Raw genomic sequence first — 14,267 nt, 5'->3', positions numbered from 1 at the left:
GTCAGTGTCCTAGAAAACTTGAAAGGTCGTCTGAAGGAGTCTGATGATTGGGATGACTTGGCAATAGAAACTTTAGGAGACAAACATGGCTTTTCCTACATTAGAAACATACTATGTAATACATTACCTATAGTATACATATATTAGATAAATGTTTTGACACATGGGAGCTAGCTAAATTTTTACATTAGCTCTTTTACATTACTTCTTTTCTGACAGAACTAATAAAAAGGTTGTATAGTTTTTGAAGCTTTCACTAATTACAGTAGTCAATCTGCAAAAACATTTTAGAAAATAAATTTGAAAATAAAATATCAGTCCAGGCTTATGCCTGTATTCCTACCTATCCAAGAGGCAGCCTGAGATATGAGGATGGCAGTTTGAAGCCAGCCTGGACAGGAAAGTTTGTGCGACTCATCTCCAATTAACCACCAAAAAGTAAACTTTGGAGCTGTGACTCAAGTGGTAGAACACTGGTCTTGAGCAGAAAATGCTCAGGGATAAGGCTTAGGCCCTGAGTTCAATCCCTAGAATAGGTAACTCCCACCTTCCCCCATACACACACGCTAATGAAATATTAGAAAATACTTTGCAAGTAAAAATATAGTTTATATATAACAATATGAGAGGTAAAGGGGAAAATTATACCAGTTCTTTATAGATTAATACATTTTCCTTACTTTAGGCTCAAGTTAACCACCTTAGTGAAAAATTTCCTAACTTTTGTATTTTCAAGTAAATATTTAAAATAATATAATCTTAGTTAAAATACAATCATGAATACTGATATTCTTTCATGTTTCTGTCATGAATGTTCAGATAGTTTATTATATTGTAATCATTGTAGAATTTTTATTTTCCTAGACCTAAAGTGAAAATATGTTCAGATGACTACCACTTGCTTGGCAATTACTAGGTGCATTACAAACATATCTTACCTGCTCAGCAACTTTACATAAAAGAAGTCTGTTACTCACTTGTGCCTTATTTAATGTGATCTGGCAGAGGGCAGGGAGCAGACTCTCCTGGCTCTGGTGTCTCTGAGATCCTTCCCCATCATTTGCTCTTGAGATCTCAGTACTTGATTTCCCAACATTTAAATCATGGAAATCAAGTGCATGCTAATTAGCAAACAAGATCTCTAGTGTCTTGAACTAGAAATAAAGCATTGCACTTCCACTCACAGGGCTTGGCTCAAATTAGCTATGATATTCTTCTACTTTCAAGAGAGTTTAGGCACTTTCTCCCATCATGCCTAAGGAAAAGGAGAAAACATGGATACAGATGATCTACAATTGTCCCCAGATATGGAAAAATCTGGTACTGTTAGGATTTTGTATAAAATTAAGTGTTCTTTAGTTTGTTTTTTTAAAGGATAATAATATTTTATTTAGCATTTTTAAAGACCATGATTTCCTCTAAAGAAAAGTTAATTGAAAAATATCTCACCTAATTAGTCTTTAAAGCTTTCAAGTCTTTAAAGTCTTTTGGCCTAAATAAAGTATAAACTTAATATTTTTCCTTTTTCTACTTGTGATGTCTCAATTGCAATACTTCTATATTTTAGATTTTTTTAAGCAACAGCAAACAATTTCAAAAATTTCTTCTTGCTTAAATTCCATACAGAGTCTTCTTTGTAAAGACAAGCATCATTTTGCAGATATTTGTGTTACTACCATGTTTGTTGAAGAGAAAACTTCAGAAGAACTGGGAAGCAGAGTCTATACATTTAAATTGCTATTGTACTGATTACAAATCCACCATACCTAATGATTTGCAAATAATAATTTTTGTATTTACTAATATTTCTACTAATTTATGAAGACAAACATTGAGGCTTTATATAATATTAGATTTTTGGTTTATGTTTTTGATATATCTCATTAACATAAAGTAATCTGATACCTATGATTATTTATTATTACCCATGATTTAGTGTGTTATACATGTAGCATACTACTGCATTCTTGACTTCAAATTGTCTACAGTCTGTTTAAGAGAGCTGTGGTTTGAAGTCAGCTGGAGCAAGGAAGTCCATGAGTCTCAATTAACCACCGAAATGCAGGACCTGGAGCTCTTGCTCAAGGGACAGAGCACTAGCCTTGAGCAGAAGAGTCTTAAGGACAGCACCAAGGCCTTGAATTCAAGCCCCAAGACCAGCACAAAATGAAATAAAAGAAACAACAACAACAATAAAAAACCAAAATGAATATTTCATTTGGTACACTGTGGTTCAACATATTTAGCTAGAATTAATGGAGAGAGATAAAAAAATTAAAAAAATTAAAATCCACAAGTATAAAAGTTCTCAGTCACTCTTATTACACATGAAGGCACAATTAAAGGAAAGAATATTTAATAGTTTTAAAATTGATGGTAAAAGTAAGAGGCTCACAACTATCTACTCAGGAGGCTGAGATCTGAGGATCATAGTTTAAAGCCAGTGTGGGCAAGAGAGTCCCTGAGACTCTAATCACTAATAAATTACTCAAAAAAAGCTGGAAGTTGCTCTGTGACACCTGTGGCTCAAGTGAAGCACTAGCCTTGAGCAGAAAGAGGCTCAGGGACAGGTCCTGACTCTGAGTTCAAGCCCCAGGATGGGCAAAAAAAATTTAGGAAAATGTGAAGTTAATACCAAGAAGATTGACTTATCACAAATCTTCAATCCTAGCACATAGGCCAAAGTAATTGTAAATATATTGGATATTTTTATCTGGAGAAGTCACAATCACAAAGATAATAAGCAAATATTTAAAATTTCTACCCAAAGGACAAATCCACCTGGGCACTGAGTAGTCTCATGTACCTATACTGAGAATACTAAGAATTTCTTACCCTAACTTCTGGCATTTCTCACGGTTGTATTCTCAGGGAATGACCTTGGATAAAAGGCAGCCTTGTGTCTACTTACCAGAGACATCAGGAAGCCCCATGCTCATAGCTCCATTAGTGTAATCAACCCATGAGTATGGTGATGCCTTTCAGAGACCCTTTTTATTGTCTTGAAGTAGGACATGGATGTCATAGAGAATCATAAAACATAAACTTCACACTCTAAATAACTTTCTCTGGGAGTAATAGACTTTGTCTCTGATATAGGAATCTTATTCCTTTTGCCAGGACCCATGAAGGTTAACAAGCTAACATAAAATAAGGCTTAAAAAAGAAAAGCACAAAACAAAACTCATACTTGTCCTGACAGTTTCTGGATAATGAGACCTGAAGTTATATAGTGTTTTCTTTGATCCAACAAATAAAAATCAAATCAAGTAACAATGATGCCAGTAATAATGGTAACAAACATTTGTTAGGTGCTTATTATGCTTCAAATACTGGGCTCTATGACATACCTATATTAAAATGCTAATATTAGTAAGTGGATCTGTGGTTTAAGTGGTAGAGTACTAGCCTTGAGCACAAAGAGGCCGAGGGATAGCATCCAAGCTCTGAGTTCAAGCCCCATGACCAACAACAACAAAATTCTCATTAAAATGTAAGTATTAGACTCTAGTCTCAGTTTTGTGGTCACAAGATTTTGCAGCTTTTCCACTATTACATAGCAGTCAAAATTTGGTGAAGATTTAGATGTTGATTTTCTGGTAGATGTTGATTTTGATTTTGATTTTGTCTGAGAGTTGTCCACATTTCACAGCTTATTCTCAGTATGAGTGAGTGCAAGACTTTAACAGTAGACACCGGACATCTGGTTTATATGATCTATAAAAAAGGAGATTTAATAAAGTATCAGAAATCACTCCAACTGGATCATTTTAAGCAATGTTCCAAAGTGAACCACAAAGTTGCACTGGTTGGCCAAAACAAACAGAAAATAAAACACATACTATGTTCTTCCCATGAGAGGATAGTACTGTATGTACTACATGTAATATGTGCCACATCTCAGGAAGGTAGGATGATTCTCATGCCAGTTAAAGTAGGAAGTGAGTTAAATATACATGAAAGGGAGATAAGCAAATAGAGAATCACTAACATGCATTTTCATCTTAGAAGTATGCATTGAGATGTTGTAAGAAGGACAAAACACGGTAAGCAAGACTTTGGATATCTTCTTATGTTTTTTTTTTCTACTTTGTATATCTATATAGCTCATGTATTGCTGTGTAATTTATTTTCTGTGGTAGAAAAACTATATCTTTATATATAAATGCCTAAACTGTGCCAGATGCCTAAGATAGGAATATAGCCATGAGCCGAGCAAGCACAGTCCTGGCTTCTAAGCAATCCTGAATTATTATTGTTAGGAATCTCACATGTCCATGTCTTCACATTCCAAGAATATTTTGACAATCCTAGAAATTTCCAATTGCTCTCACCCAATTTTAGTTTCATAACTGTGTCATCAACATTTTATTTTCACATAAGTTCAGAGAGAGAATAAATAAGGGCAAAGAGTAGATAATTTAATAATGCATGGAGTTTAAGTTAGTAGAGCCAAGAAACAGAGAGAGGAATTTTCAGATAATTAACAATCAAAAGTCCCTACAAAGAAAAAAAGCATGAGGAAACAAGAGACAAGAGATGATAATGACTATCAAACAAGAAGTTTGACTTCCATATTTCTAAAGCAAAGTATTTTTTAACCAAGCCCAGATACCAGATTAGGCTATAGCATACAATTTGGAGGTATAAGAACTTTGAAGTTCCAGGATGTGAGGAGGCTTTCAACTGACAAATTTGAGTTTTATCTTAGTGCCTTATTATTAGCAATAAAAAAAGAATTTTTAAAAAAACCTCCACAATACTTTCTGCAGAGCCAGATAAGCACCTATTTATCCATAGACTTGCCGATTCAGTCTATACTAGTTACACGTTGTCCTACAGGCTCTATCTGCCAATATTTGGATTGCCCATGAGTTAAGAATGTCTTTCATATTTTCAAGTGGTACAAAAATACAAAGAATACTATTTTGATCCAGGTGTTGGTGGCTCATGGCTATAATCCTAGCTCATGGCTACAATCCTAGCTCCTCAGATTTGGGGATCATAGTTTGAAGCCAGCCTTGGGGAAGGAAAGTTCATGAGACTCTTATCTCCAAAAGCTACTCAGCAAAAGATGGAAGTTGCACTGTGACTCAAGAGGGAGAATTCTAGCCTTGAGTAAAAGAAGTTCAAGGACAGCACAGGCTCTGAATTCAAGCCCCAGGACTGGCACAAAAAAAGAATACAATTTTCTAAAACATAATAATGATGTAAAATCTAAATTACAGTGTCCATAGGGAAACATTTAACTAGAACACAGTCACAGTGATGAACAACCTACCCATAGGTGCCTTTGTTCTCTCTCAAGAAAGTGGAGTGAGTAGCTTTAAAGTTAGCACAAATCCCACAATAATTGCTACTTGCTCTTTTGTTTGCAGATGCCTTGTCTTCAATAATTTAAAATCAGCAAAAAATAAGTTTTTTTATGATAACTTATATATAAATTTTATTATATAAAATTATACATAAAATTTATTAACAAATTTTATTAATTTATAATTTATTAAAATATATAAATTTGTTAATTTTTAAGAGACTATTGATTCCACTTAATGCTATCCTTCATAAATACAATGAATAATCGTCATATGTTGCTTTAGCTGTTTTCACACGCTTAAAACCTAGAAAGAATCTCAGTTTTATAGTTAATGAAATAGAACTTGAAAACCTACAAACAAATTATCTAAGGTCAAAAATCTAGGAAACTGCACTGTGGGGGAAATTTTAATCATTTTTCAAATGTGACATTGCTTCCTACAAGGTTAACTAAAGTTATTCTGGGACTAATCTCTGTTCAAGGGAGAATGGAGTTCTTGTGTTCACCACGTGGTTGAGGCAATCATTTTGCTCAATTTGTGATCAACAGTAGTCATTACACACAAATCAGTTCTGGCTTGTGTGCCAGTTTTTAAAACAGCCAGAGTAATAAAAAATACTGTGTTTGAAGTAATGTCATTTTAAGACTATAGAAATTTCCAAGGTAGACAGATCTTGTTTTTTTTTTACATCTGTTGCTTTTGATTGCTTTCCGGTAAACACTGAATTTAAAAGTAGTATAATTTGACAATAGTGTTGAAGTGTTTTAGAACATACAACTTTACATTTTAGTGGCATATTTTGCAAGTTTGTTTATCATCTTCTTAAATAATAAATTTTCCTTAAAAATGTTTCTATTTTAATTTCAGCTTTTAAAGTGTAATATTTCTCTACATCTCTGAATGTAGGAGTAACAATTATTATACAGTACTGTCTCATGAAATCTTAAGAAAATTAAGTAGTTTTGCTAACAATTAAGAATAGTTCATAAGTAAACAAATTAGCAGATTAATAAATATTAGTAGCTTATAAATTGCCAAGTATGGTGAAAATCCATACTCATAAATTCAAAATACTAGACATCATGGGGGAAAAGAAAAAATTTATATTGACTTCTAGTAACTTACATATACATAATATACTATGTCAAAATTAACATGAATATATAAATCAATAAAATACAATGCTGAAAACCTGTAGTGTGTATGTGATGATGCACTTTACACTACGGTACCCATAAGGGTGTTGGATATTTATAGGCTCACCTATAATTCAGGTTTTGGAAGGAAGTATAGTCTCTCCAAAAATCATACATTGAAACACTAACTTACAAGATGGTATCACTAGGAAATGAAATCTGTGAGGAAGCTAATAGGTTATGATGGCAAACCACTCGTAATTTGTATCAATGTTCCTTTAAGAAGAGCCCTAAAGAGCTTTGCTGTCTTATTCATGCTATATAAAAGTACATGAAGCTGGAAGTCTGAAAAGAGGCTATGACCACAACTCCACAATGCTGTCATCCTCACCTAGATACTTAATCCAGGACAATGAGAAATACACTTTTTGGCATAAGCCACTCAGCCTGTGGTATTTTATTATAATAGTCTGAACTATAACAAAATCAAATACTTATTATGTCCAGACATACTAGGGAATGGAATCTGTTTACAATTACTTGAGTTTAGAATCATCATATTACACTTTAGTCACAATACTATGTGTACTTGTTTGCTAACATGTTACTATATACACAGCCATTTATAACTGAGGCTCAATAAACTTGTCACTAATGACATACACTTGCATCACTCTGGATTATTTTCCCCTCATATTTAGAAGAATTCTAGTTAGCTTTAAGTTTTTATTCTTGCCATTGAAGTAATAGACTATTTATGTACCATATGTATATTATTAAAAAATTATTTACATCCCTTTCATTGTTCCTATGCATTTCAACTAGAATATTAGTTTAGTTTTGGAACTTATGTTGCTATCAAGTATTTGATCTATTTATCTCTAAATATAATGTATTATGGATGGGATATGAAATAGTTTTTATAAACATAGAATTTAGGTCTGATATTATTGAAAATTACATTTTGAAACACTGTGACTTATGATATCCAGTAAAGAAATTACTCTAGTTTTAAAATTAGGTAGAAAGACATAATGGAAATTTGAACTGACTCTTAAAATTGGAGAGAATGAAGCTCATTTGAGAAAGGATTAGAGAGACCATTGTAAGTGGGTTAAATAGCTATGAGCTGAGACTATAATGTAAACAGTGCTACTGAATAAAAGGGCTTGTAGAAAAATTGGGTTCATAAGGAAATTCATGGCTTTGGAAAATCAGAGGTGAGGTATTATGTGATTATCTACAAAATCAGAGATTATGTAGGAATGAATTTGTTACTGAAAATCACTTGATTTGATGTTTGCTAATGTTTTGAGCAAATATATGATAGAGTCAATTTGTTGTTTTCAAACATTACAAAGAGGAAGAATAGAAAATAAACACTGCACTCAAGTATTATTTGTGGGAAAATGAAAATATAGCCATAAAAATTTTTGGGCACGGTGTCACATGACTGTAATCTTTGCAGTTAGTAGGCAGATTCAGGAAGAGTGAATTCCTGGCTATCTTGTGGTACAGAGTGAGACGCTGTATCAGAAAGTATCTCAATCTGTAAAATCTGTGCATACATGTTTGTCATCCTAACTATGCAACAAATACTAATGTGGAGATCTCAGTCCAGGAAAGATCCTATCTAAAAAATTACTAAAGCAAGAGTAAAGGGCGGGGGGCTGTGTACTGGGGAAGTGGCTTAAGTGGTAGAACTTCTGTGTACCTGTTACAAAGCCCAGAGGTGAAACCTCAATATCACTAAAAAAATTAGCAAAATAGATAAAATGTTTTAGTGAAACTTTTCTAAATGTTTACATTTTAATCAATACAAAATTATTAGTAAAGCGAGTCACCTCATTTTCTTATATCATTAAAAAAAACTGTATGTGACACAGCATTTTCAATTTGGACTGGCCATATTCAATTGCTGAAGGGCTAGGAGTATGTTGTGGCTCCAGTACACCTTATGCAATTCTGCACTGATACCACAAGGCCACATGACATGCAAAAGCAGAGTTGAGTTATGTGGATGTTATCCCAGAAGTTGATACAAGATGTTCTAGTACCATCAGCTGCCTCACTGACAAATAGCTATGAGAAATGTCACTCTTACTTTTTAAAAGGCTGAATATTACCCATTTGATTGTCGTTTTTATAAAGATGCCATATTTAAATGAACATATTTAGTGAATTCCAAGATTTCCATTCTCATACCAATGTTTTGGCCAAATTAAAGTTACCATCACATGATCATATATTTATATAAAACTTCGATGTCTTCAAAATGTCTCAGTTTGATATATGTCTTAGATGATATGTCTTGGATGATATATTTATGTAAAACTTAGATGTTTTCAAAATGTCAAAGTTTACATTTCCACCAATAGTGTGTTAAAGTTCTGTTTTAGCTACATCTGTGTCAGTATCTATTATTGTTACATTTTTCTTTTTTTTTCATTGTCAAGATGATATACAGAGGGGTTACAGTTACATAAGTAAGGTAATAAGTACATTTCTTGTTAAACTGATTACCCATTCCCTCATTTTTCTTCTACTTACCCTCCCCCTCACCTACCCCTCACCACACCACCCTCCAAGTTGTACAGATCATTTCCAACATATTGTCTAGTGTATATCATTGTTGCATCCTTTATTGTTAGTTTTCTTGATGTTGGACATTTTAACTATGGTGAGATGGAAACCCAGTGTGGTTTAGATTTTCATTTCCTTTGTGACCGGAGATATTAAACATTCCTTCATGTCTCCATCAGCCATTTTTACTTCTTGTTCTGAGAAGTCTGTCTTTAAATCATTAGCCAATTTATAAATTGGGTTGTTGCTTTTTTAAGGGTTCATTTGGGGGATAGCTAATTTTTTGAGCTCTCAGTCTATTTTGGATATTTGGCCTGTGTTTGATATATAGCTGGTAAAAGTATTTCCAAATTCTGTGGACTTTTTATTGTTTGTTAGATATGTCCTTTCTCATGAAGAAACTTTTAAGTTTGATCTAGTCCTATATGTCCAGTCTTTGGTTTGTTGTGATTCTGACTCTTTACTTAGAAAATCTTGACACAAATAAGTTTGAGAACTTGACAGAAATGGACCTTTTCCTAGCAAATATTGACATGCCAAAACTAAACCAAGATGAGTTAAACAATCTTAACAGGCCCATATCAAGCATTGAAATAGAAAGAGCAATAAGAGACCTCCCAGCTAAGAAAAGTCCAGGACCAGATGGTTTTACAGTGGAATTTTACAAGGCCTTCAAAGCAGAGCTCACACCAATACTCCTCCAAATCTTCAATGAAATTGAAAGAGAAAGATCACTACAGAACACATTCTATGAAGCCATCATAACCTTCATCCCAAAACCATCCAGGGACTCATCAAAGAAAGAGAACTATAGACCCATTTCTTTGATGAACATTGATGCAAAACTTCTCAACAAAATTTTGGCCAATCGACTTCAACAATTCATTCAAAAAATCATACACCATGATCAAACAGGATTCATTTCAGGGATGCAAAGCTGGTTCAATATACGCAAATCAATTAATATTATTCATCACATCAACAGGAGCAAGAATAAGAACCACATGGTTATCTCAATAGGTGCAGAAAAAGCATTTGACAAGATCCAACACCCCTTTATGATGAAGGTTCTGGAAAAATTAGGAATCCATGGAACATTCCTCAATACAATAAAGGCTGTATATGACAAACCTACAGCCAGCATTATACTTAATGGTGAAAAACTAAAGCCATTTCCTCTTAACTCAGGAACAAGACAAGGATGCCCACTCTCTCCACTTCTCTTCAATCTAGTATTAGAATCCCTAGCTACAGCAATAAGACAAGATGCAGACATAAAGGGGATCCAAATAGGGAAAGAAGAAATAAAACTCTCCCTCTTTGCAGATGCCATGATCTTGTATTTAAAGAATCCCATAGACTCCACTCCCAAATTACTCAAGCTGATTCAAAACTTTGGCAAAGTAGCAGGTTATAAAATTAACCCCCCAAAATCAATGGCTTTTCTTTATGCCAACAATGAGAAAAGTGTGGCTGAAATTAGGAAAGCAACTCCATTTGTAATAGCCCCCAAAAAATAAAATACCTAGGAATTAACTTAACCAAAGAAGTGAAGGACCTCTATGATGAAAACTTTAAAATCTTGAAAAAGGAAATCAACACAGAACTTAAAAAATGGCAAAACCTCCCATGCTCCTGGATTGGCAAGATTAACATCGTGAAAATGGCAATACTTCCCAAGGCTATCTACAAATTCAACGCGATACCTATCAAAATTCCACCCTCATTCTTCAAGGAAATAGAAGAGGCAATCCAAAAATTCATATGGAACAATAAAAGACCCCGAATAGCAAAAACGCTCCTCAACGGAAAGAACACTGCTGGAGGAATATCAATACCAAATTTCAAACTCTACTATAAAGCCATAGTAATCAAAACAGCTTGGTATTGGCATAAGAACAGACCTCAGGACCAATGGAATAGAATTGAAAACCCAGAAATGAACCTACAGACCTATAGCCATCTAATCTTCGATAAGGAAGCTAAAACAATAGAATGGAAGAAAGACAGCCTCTTCAGTAAATGGTGCTGGTAAAATTGGTTAACTACATGTAGAAAACTAAAGCTAGATCCTTATATATCACCCTGCACCAGAATCAACTCCAAATGGATCAAAGACCTTGAACTCAAAGCAGACACTCTGAAAACATTACAGGATGGAATAGGAGAAACCCTAGGTCTCCTTGGCTCAGGCCGAAATTTTCTGAATAGAGACCCGGAAGCACAACAAATCAAAGAAAGGTTGGACAAATGGGATTGCATAAGATTGCAGAGCTTCTGCATGGCAAATGACATAGCTAGCAAGATCAATAGAAAGTCCACCGATTGGGAGAAGATCTTTACTAGCCATACAACGGACAAGGGTCTCATATCTAAAATATACTTGGAACTCAAAAAATTAAACCACCCAACAACAAATCCTCAAAGAAACAACTGCCCAATAAATAAGTGGGCGAAAGACTTAAAGAGAAGCTTCTCTGAAGAAGAAAGAAGGATGGCCAATAGACACATGAAGAAATGTTCAACATCCCTAGCCATAAAAGAAATGCAAATCAAAACAACATTGAGATATCACCTCACTCCAGTTAGAACAGCAAAAATCAAGAACTCTAACAACAACAGATGCTGGAGGGGATGTGGACAGAAAGGAACCTTACTTCATTGTTGGTGGGAATGTAAACTTGTCCAACCACTTTGGAAAGCAGTATGGAGGTTCCTGAAAACATTTCACATAGAGCTCCCCTATGACCCAGCAATCCCACTTTGGGGCATTTACCCAAATGTTTACAAACAAGACCACACTAAAGCTACCAGCACAACTATGTTTATTGCAGCATTATTTACCATAGCTAAGATATGGAACCAACCCAGATGCCCCTCAGTAGATGAATGGATCAAGAAAATGTGGTATATATACACAATGGAATTCTATGCCTCCATCAGAAAGAATGACATTTCCCCATTTGTTAGGAAATGGAAAGGTTTGGAAAAAATTATATTAAGTGAAGTAAGCCAGGCCCAAAGAAGCATGGGTCCCATGGTTTCCCTTATTTGCAATATCTAGTATAGGTATGAGTCAAGCGGAAAAGGTCAGATAATGTGATGTTAGGAAAATGAACCCTTAAATATGTATTTTAATGTTTTTTTTCTTTCATGCATGTGTTTCTAACGCATTTATAAGATTATTTCTTTGTTGCTTTGTATGTCCCTCCCCCACAGTGTAACCCCCACTTTCACTATATTTGATGTCAGTATAACATGTGGAGGAGGTGGGGACAAACAAGTCGTTTAAGGATTCAGATGGACCTGTTGCAACAATGAGAAGTACAAAATGTCATCTCAAAACCAGCTTTACAATGTCGGTGTGTGGGGGGGGAGGGGGGTATAATTTGGTGGGGGAGGGGGGGGCTGGGAAGAGAAGTGAAGGGTAAACAAAGGAGGAGGCTGCAATGCTTGGTAAGAAATGTATGCATTATCCTGCCCATGTAATTGTAGCCCCTCTGTACAGTATGTTCTCAAATAAAATAAAATTAAATTAAAAAAAAATTAAACCCCCCAACAACAAATCCTCAAAGAAACAACTGCCCAATAAATAAGTGGGCAAAAGACTTAAGGAGAAACTTCTCTGAAGAAGAAAGAAGGATGGCCAATAGACACATGAAGAAATGTTCAACATCCCTAGCCATAAAAGAAATGCAAATCAAAACAACACCTCACTCCAGTTAGAACGGCAAAAATCAAGAACTCTAACAACAACAGATGCTGGAGGGGATGTGGACAGAAAGGAACCTTACTTCATTGTTGGTGGGAATGTAAACTTGTTCAACCACTTTGGAAAGCAGTATGGAGGTTCCTCAAAAGACTTCACATAGAACTCCCCTATGACCCAGCAATCCCACTTTGGGGCATTTACCCAAATGTTTACAAACAAGACCACACTAAAGCTACCAGCAAAACTATGTTTATTGCAGCATTATTTACCATAGCTAAGATATGGAACCAACCCAGATGCCCCTCAGTAGATGAATGGATCAAGAAAATGTGGTATATATACACAATGGAATTCTATGCCTCCATCAGAAAGAATGACATTGCCCCATTTGTTAGAAAATGGAAAAACTTGGAAAAAATTATATTAAGTGAAGTAAGCCAGGCCCAAAGAAACATAGGTCCCATGGTTTCCCTTATTTGCAATATCTAATATAGGTATGAGTCAAGCGGAAAAGGTCAGATAATGTGATGTCAGGAAAATGAACCCTTAGGTATGTATTTTAATGTTTTTTTCTTTCATGCATGTGTTTCTAATGCATTCATAAGATTATTTCTTTGTTGCTTTGTATGTCCCTCCCCTACAGTATAACCCCTGCTTTCACTATATTTGATGTCAGTATAACTTGTGGAGGAGATGGGGAAAAACCAGTTGTTTAAGGATACAGGTGGACCTGTTTGAACAATGAGAAGTACAAGTTGTCATGTCCAAAACGAGCTTTACAACGTCGGTGCGGGGGGAGGGGGGGAAGGGGGGGAAGGAGAAGGATTGGGATGGGGGGAGGGGAGGCTGGGAAGGGAGGTGAAGGGTAAACAAAGGAGGAGGCTGCAATGCTTGGTAAGAAATGTACGCATTATCCTGCCCATGTAATTGTAACCCCTCTGTACAGTATGTTCACAAATAAAATAAAATTAAATTAAAAAAAAGAATACTAGAAATAGCCTCTACAATGTTTTATCTCTACATGTCTGCCTATGAGATGATTAGAATACCTTCAATAAATGATATTATGATCAAAAAAAAAAAAGAAAGAAAGAAAATCTTGACCCATGCGTAGGAATTCTAGTGTTTCTCCTACCACTTCCAGTAATAGTTTCATGGTTTGGGGCCATACCTTGAGATCTTTGATCCATTTTATGTTGATTCTAGTACAGGGTGATATATAAGGATCTAGCTTTGGTTTCTGGAAGTGGATAGCCAATTTTTCCAGCATCAATTTGTGGAAGAGTGTGTCTTGGAACCCTTGTCAAAAATTGGATGGTTATAGGTCTATGAGTTCATTTCTTGAACTATTCTGATCCATTAGTACTCAGGCCTATTCTGGTGCCAATATCTGGCTGCTTTTATTACTATAGCTGTATAACAGAATTTGGAGTTAGGTGTTGATATTTCTCTCACATTGTTCTTCCCATTAGAGATTTAAAATTACAGATATGGTGGGAGCTGGTGGCTCATGTCCAT

Source organism: Dipodomys merriami, unplaced genomic scaffold (assembly GCF_024711535.1).
Source record: "Dipodomys merriami isolate MVZ:Mamm:240054 unplaced genomic scaffold, mDipMer1.0.p SCAF_1, whole genome shotgun sequence".
NCBI classification, from domain to species: domain Eukaryota; kingdom Metazoa; phylum Chordata; class Mammalia; order Rodentia; family Heteromyidae; genus Dipodomys; species Dipodomys merriami.
Note: the sequence above shows the minus strand (reverse complement) of the source record.